Consider the following 7228-nt stretch of genomic DNA (forward strand, 5'->3'; position numbering starts at 1 on the left):
AGAACAATGCCTTCAAAGACAGCTCTCAAACAAAAGGAGAGAAATGAACATCTTCACCACAACCCCCACCCCCGTGAGAAATTGTGCTTTCCACTGTCTTAGACTCATTACCGACTGGAGGCCCCTACAACAATTAAGTACTCCAAGAGACCAGAGTGAGGTCAGATCTCTTCCTCTTTTCCTGGTCCTGCCACCAAGCTATTGTGCTAGCTCTCAGTAAGTCTTTATCATCTCCCTGCTTCAATTTTCCTCCTCAACAAATGCGCCTAAAATGTTATCCCTCCTGGAGAAGTTAATTTGAGATGAGTACAGGGAACACTGTAAGATTGGAATGTTTTTCTTGTGGTTAGCATGGTGACGCAGTCCACTTCCCATGGACAAAGCCCGAGAACAGGCAGGGCTTCTTTTTGTATTTTCAGGCATCTTTGATGCATTACTGTTGCAGTAAAAAAAATTAACCAATAGCAAGCAGGTGATAAATCTGTCTATACCTGTGTGAATATCTGAAACTGAATTTTATGCGTTCAGGAAGACTGCTAGTTTCCACTGGCAACTTGTACAGTCTGGATATAAATTTTGATAACATTGTGACTGAATAGCAACACATCCAAACTCCTCCAATTAATACAGAGACAGAACCCCCAATTAGGAGGCTGATCATGCATTGTGCTTCTACACAGACCACTTGAGAAAATGGGGACTAGGGGCCTCAAATAAGGTTTTCCTGGAGGAAAAAAAAAGAAAAAAAAAAAAAAAAAAAAGACACGGCTTTGGAGAAAAAAAAAAGAGGCCTGGAAAGAAGGCAGTGAAAATCTCAGCTGAAGGAAAGATCTCAGGGGTCAGAGGGTATGCGTGGAAACAACTGCCAGGGGGTGCTCAGGGACTTTGGGCTGTAATGGTTGAGGCCAGTAGCCACCAGCAGTGGCACACAAAGATCCAACATGGCTTTGGCTTCAGCATTCCTGGGCCAGCCGTTACCTCCTTGCTGGGAAGGGAAGCCAAGACCTACTAAATATAATGCTGGGGTGAGCAAGTCCATGTGAGAAAATCTAATAGAGGGAAACCGCTAATCTTGCTGGTTCTTGAACGAACCTAAGTAAACAGATCCTGTATGGGCTGTTGGTTCCTTTGCCTTGCCCATGACCATTACAGCGTAGTATTCTGCAGCCTGTAACAGAGTCCCATCCTTTCTGAACAAACGCTGTCTGACACTGATGCACAAGGCTGTGGATGTATGAGACTACTGTGAATACAGCTTTTTTGTAGGATTTGCTATGGTGGCTGTCTGTGATCATTATCATGACCTCATGAAGACAGGTACAGTAAGGTACAACCGTTATCCACGTGTGGAATATACTGCCTGTATTTATACAGCATGTTCATCTGACATCTCCAGATTGCCCTGTAAGCCATTTTATATAGCCCAGTGCTCCGACAGCAAAGGCACCTAGCACTACCTGCAAGTACTCACCACCACCCCTTTCCAAGCTACTCACTTCTGTGAAACTACTACAGGCAGGCAGGATGAGGCTTGGTAGCCCCCATCCTGCCCTACAGCAGATTTGGAGAATGGACATGGGGCTGCTATCTCTAACACCCCATCTTCCATGCTACCAGCCAGCCTAGACTTCAACTAATTGAGAAGGCTGACAGCAGACAATAATCCTGAGAAATTACAAAGTATTCCTTCAGTAAATGCAGGTAAATATGCAGCTGCCATGAAACAAAAGATTGGCTCTGATTTTAATTGTAAGCTCTTCCTAAGTTACCTGAAATGAATGTCCACACCATATGCTCACAGTACCACATCTGTCCTGTCCACTTGCCTGGACAACAACCCTAAGTCTCTCTTCTCTCAAAATCCAGCTCTGCTGCATGAGAACTCTACCCCATGCAGATGAAATTACTTATTTGACAACCTCAGCTGAGATGTAGGGTGAGCTGTTTTAAAAAAAAATAAAAATTGTACCTAGAAAAGTAAAAAGTAGAAGAGATACAGCTAGCTCCCTTTCACCTTTTTCTGATTCTGAACTCTTTTCTGATGTGAATTTTTGGCCAGGTCCACAACCTGATTACAGAGCTAGGGATTTTGAACCTAAAAAAGACAGAGCATGTATGAAAGCATTATACATCTCTCTTTCCCTGTTCCTCCCACTAAGCTCCTTAGATGGCTTACTTGAGCATTAATTTACTGTGGGATTGACCTATCTATTTATGTTCCAGTTAGCAGGGCTTCTAAGAAAGTTGTGTCATGCTTATGTTAAGAGCTGTGGACATCTGGGTCAGAGCTGACCAGATCCTAATGAACCTAGAGGGCAAGCAGGGGTTAAATTTGGGTGTTACTTTTGCTCAGGTACTTTAGAATCTTGTACTTAGGAGCCAAATTTAGGGTTGCCAATGTTACACATTTGCAGCCCTTATTACAGCAATATAGTATCCTTAAGTGTGATAATTACTGAAAGGAAGATGACCAATAACACACAAATAAAATAAAAACTAATGCAGTAGTAAATAAAGCAGTAATAAAAAGTTTACCATTTAATAAAAGATGAAAACATAATGAAAATTAATTCCACAGAAACTGGTACTGCAGGACCTACCTCACATACATGAATGTGACAAAAAATTACCCTCCCTTACTCAGAGAAAGCTCAGAGAATATCTTACATTTCATGAAATATACCCGCTTGATACATAAAGCTTAAAGTTTACAACCCTTTTACCAAAGTCCTCGTGAAAAAAAGTCAATCCTCTCAATTTTCTATAAATTAAAAAGTTTTTTAAAAGATTTTAAAATATGGAAACTTGGAGGCAAATGTTTTAAGCTAAGATAGTTTCAAGCTCCATTTTCATTTAAACAATGAAAAGGGAAGCAAATACTTAAATCCAAAGAACTGTATCTGAAACAGAAGTCACGAAACTCATACCTATAACCAGATTTATATCAACTTCAGATGGCTTTCAAATGATTGTTTCAAAAAGTCTACTGATGTACATATCATCTTCAACTCAGATTTTCATGTACAATCATTCCATGACTGCTTAATATTTCATGATTGAATCTGAACTGATATAACAGTCAAGGATAGAAAAAGAATATACAGTAAGCACTGCTTACTGTTCATTAGCATGTACAGTCCTTTTCACATACAAAGTTATCAGGACCCAAGGGAATGGACTGAAGTTGTGTCAAGAAAGGTTTAGCCTGGATATTAGAAGAAGGTTCTTCATCCAGAGGGTGGTTGGGCACCACCAAGCACAGGTTCCCCAGGAAAGTGGTCACAGCACCAGCCTGCCAGAGTTCAAGCAGCATTTGGACAATGCTCTCAGACACATGGTATGACTCTTGGGTATGCTCCTGTGCAGGGTCAGGAGTTGGACTTGATGATCCTTGACGGTCCCTTCCAACTCAGCTTATTCTGTGATTTTGTGAAAATATTCACTACAAGTTGTTGCACATTCATTATATTGAAGCTGTTTTGTAATAGCCTATTATTTTTCCCAAATGTCCTTGGGGGTACAACATTTAAAGATATTTCCCACTGGGAAATTTCACATTTTCCCCTCCTTTTTATTTCCCTTTCCTTCTTTTTTTTTTTTTTTTAAATAAAAGAGGGAACAATTTCCAGGTACTTAATGCATAACTTATTGTACCTCTAATGTATAAAGCTGTTTTGAAAAAAACATTCGAACATGCTTATTTTGAAAAGCCTAATTTTTTGCTCTGATCTCCAGCTCAGGTATACTTGAACTCCAATGGTTTTTCTTCAAATCTCTCTCCTGTGAGCAACTTGGGATTGGAAAGCAAAGCTGGTTTCTTTCATGCTCATCCATCATCACCAATATTAGAGATCTCAGACTAAATTATGCCCTTCCTCATTGATTCCAACACTCTGGGCTAAAAAGCTTTACTTACAATTTCCTTTGCCTTGTTTTGTATATTTAAAGTACACTATGTCATACTTACAGAGCCAAATTCATTTATTCCTTAGCAATCCAGCTAAGCTCACTGAAGTATTCTGTAATTCCCAGGCATAGTTCTGCCTTAAAACATGCATTTAAAGTCTCTGTTGAAAGCACAGAATTGGACAAGCTGGTAACACTTGAGATGCATGTATTATTTTCAAATAAAATTATACTTCCTTCTATCTTTTCTTGTTACCACAATGAACATAATGAAAATTGTACCAAAGGGTGGAAAGGAAAGGACTATTCCTGTGTAAAAGGTTCCCCTCTCCATTCCTTTCGTATTACAATAATCTCTAAAAAAATCAGGGTAATAGACCAAGAGCAAGCCCATATTATATGGTTTTCTTAACAATTATCATTTTAACCCTATCATATGTCAGTATATTAATGCCTGATGTAACCTTTAAGAAGATATTAGTCAGCAGAGACATCTGCATTTGTAGGAGATTCACCTCTTAAAACTTTTATTCCAACCAGTATCTTGGAAGTATAAGCCATGAAAAAGGGAATACTTTTCCATATAAGCGTAGTGCAAACATAAACCCCGTTTCCCTACAAAATAACTATCTTTTCACTTTGTCTTGTTCTTCCCAATCACCTTTGTGATGGGAAAGGGAAAGTATTTTATTTACCTGTTTTACAAAAACCTAAGTTTGGTTGGAATATTGACAGAAAATATATTAGAACTGATTGACTGGATTCACGAGATTCAAATCATCGTTGAATCTTGCAACACACTATCTTCATAAATTGTTTGAAGTATTTTATAAGAGAAATAGTTTAAAAATGACAGAAAACATTGCATTGGAAGTTGAGGATAGAGCCTAACATAGTCTAGAGCCCATTGGTAAAGTACCATCTGGTAAACATTTCTGCCCTTGGCTTTTTAATATGTTCACAGTTTCAGGTGAGGAAAACCTGCTTATCCTAGTTCCAGTAGGAAAATGCAGAGTAACTCCACTAATCTAATTATAATTACATTAGACAAGTTCTTCAATCTTCTTAAGCCAGAAAAAAATGTATCAAATAATTACAAAGTTATAATTTTGTACAGAATCACAGAATGAACCAGCTTTGAAAAGACCTCCAAGATCATTGAGTCCAACCTATGACTAAACACCACGATGTCAACTAGACCATGGCACTGAGTGCTACATCCAGTCTTTTCATAATCACCTCCAGGGACAGTGATCACCACCTCCCTGGGCAGCCCATTCCAGTGACTAACCACCCCTTCTGTGAGGAAATTCTTTCTAATGTTCAACCTAAACCTCCCCAGGCACAGCTTAAGACTGTGTCCTCTTGTCCTGTCCCTCGTGGCTACACCCTCCTTTCAGGGAGTTGTAGAGAATAAGGTCCTGCCAGCTCTCTCAGCCTCTCCTCATGGCACTTGTATTTCAGACCCTTCCCCATCTCCACTGCCCTTCTCTGCACCCACTCCAGCACCTCAATGTCCTTCCTGAACTGAGGGGCCCAGAGCTGGACACAGCAGCAAGGTGTGGCCTCAGTGCTGAGTACCTGGGGACAATCCCTGCCTGCTCCTGCTGGCCACACTGCTGCTGATACAGGCCAGGTGTCACTGGTGTTCTTGGCCACCTGGGCACACACTGGCAAATATTCAGCTGCTGTCCACCAGCCTCCCTGGGTCCTTTTCCACTGGACCACACCACTTGCATTTTGGACTCTTGTGTTTCGTAATTTTCTTTTTTTACAAATAGCTTAAATAGTACATCAACATAATAATAGTTTTTATGATGATTCAACTGAATTATGAGATACCCTCTTTGAGAATTTGAATTCTATCCAGAAAGAGTTAACAGCACTGAATTCCTCTAGATGATACATTCTTGATTTTAGAAATATTTCTGTTTTAAGCAGTGTAAATATTTATGGAATGCAGGATTTAAAAATTGTTTTCAGATACAAAGTAAAAAGAAAAAAGATAGAAATATAATTTCTGAATTACAAATGCCAAAAAAAAAAAAAGAAAAAGAAAAAAAAGAAAAGAAAAAGAAAAAGCCCAAAACAAGTTACATAAGGTTTGAATCATATCAAAGGATGTGGAAGAAGTTAATAGATTCAATTTCCCTTTGATAATGTGAGACAGAAAAATACTTTACTATGATTTCCTAGTGATTATTTACTTCTAGCAATTCAAAGAATGTTGGATTTCACTGTCATGTTAACAATAAGAAAAACAACAACCAATTATGTAAACAGAATCCTTCAGATAAAATTTCCTCACTATTTAGGAATTATGAAATCAAGACTTAGCCCAAGCAAGATACATTCCTGTTGATTTATTTAGGATAATCTTCTAGATAATTCTAGCCAAATGGCTTTTATTTCATGAACCAAACTAGCAATCTTAAGTACACTGGTGTTAGGAATCTTAAGTACAGTGGACTGAACTTCCAGAAGGGAAGTACTTCACTACCTTAGAGGATTTCAGCCTCAAGCCTGTTCTATGTCAAAAATGAAATTTGGCCTAGAGGTACTACACTTTGTGCAATTTCTCAGTCAGGTGTCTGTGCAAGAGCTCAAAATAAACCCACGTTTCCTGTAATTCAGTAAAGACTGGCTAATACTGTTTTGCCATGAAAACTTACATGCATTTTAGAAAAATTTTCACCAAGAGGCTGAATATATATCTCACTAGATGATACAGCTAAAGCAGTTACACACACTCTTCTGAAAACAGTAATCCTTTACACATAGGTGTGTAGCAAACATAGCAAAGTATGTTTCACTTAGGGAATTTAACAGTTTTCCTGACACTTTGCCTTGGCACAGTATTGTTTTAATGATCTTTCTCTGAAAGTTTCTCCCCAGCTAGTTCTTTATACCTTTTCACTCATTACTGTACCTATTTTTTGCAGTCATTCATCAGCTAAAACCAAGCACTGCATGGGGCCTTGGATTCTTTAGCATTTTGTAGTGCTGAGTGTCATCCACTGGCAACTCCACAGCCTGGCTTCCACTGGCAGCTGTGTCATCTGACTGTCATGAGGAGAAACCAGTGCCAAGTTTGAACAGACCTTGGTGAAACCCACATTGTTATTATGGAAAAAATACTACAGGAGGATAGTTTTCACCATTAGAGATTATGTATGTCGTCAGTGATATGTAGGTATCAAGGTAAACAGTATCTACAACTGCTATGAAAAATACAAGGTTGTCTTGCAGATAAAAAGGGATTTCCCAGATGATGTTCTGAAAAGAGTGTTACTAATACAAAATTACACATACCAGAGACTTA

This window comes from Pseudopodoces humilis, chromosome 1 (genome assembly GCF_049639895.1).
Source record: "Pseudopodoces humilis isolate 2021_Gansu_Grassland_sample_001 chromosome 1, ASM4963989v1, whole genome shotgun sequence".
In the NCBI taxonomy this organism is placed as follows: Eukaryota; Metazoa; Chordata; class Aves; order Passeriformes; family Paridae; genus Pseudopodoces; species Pseudopodoces humilis.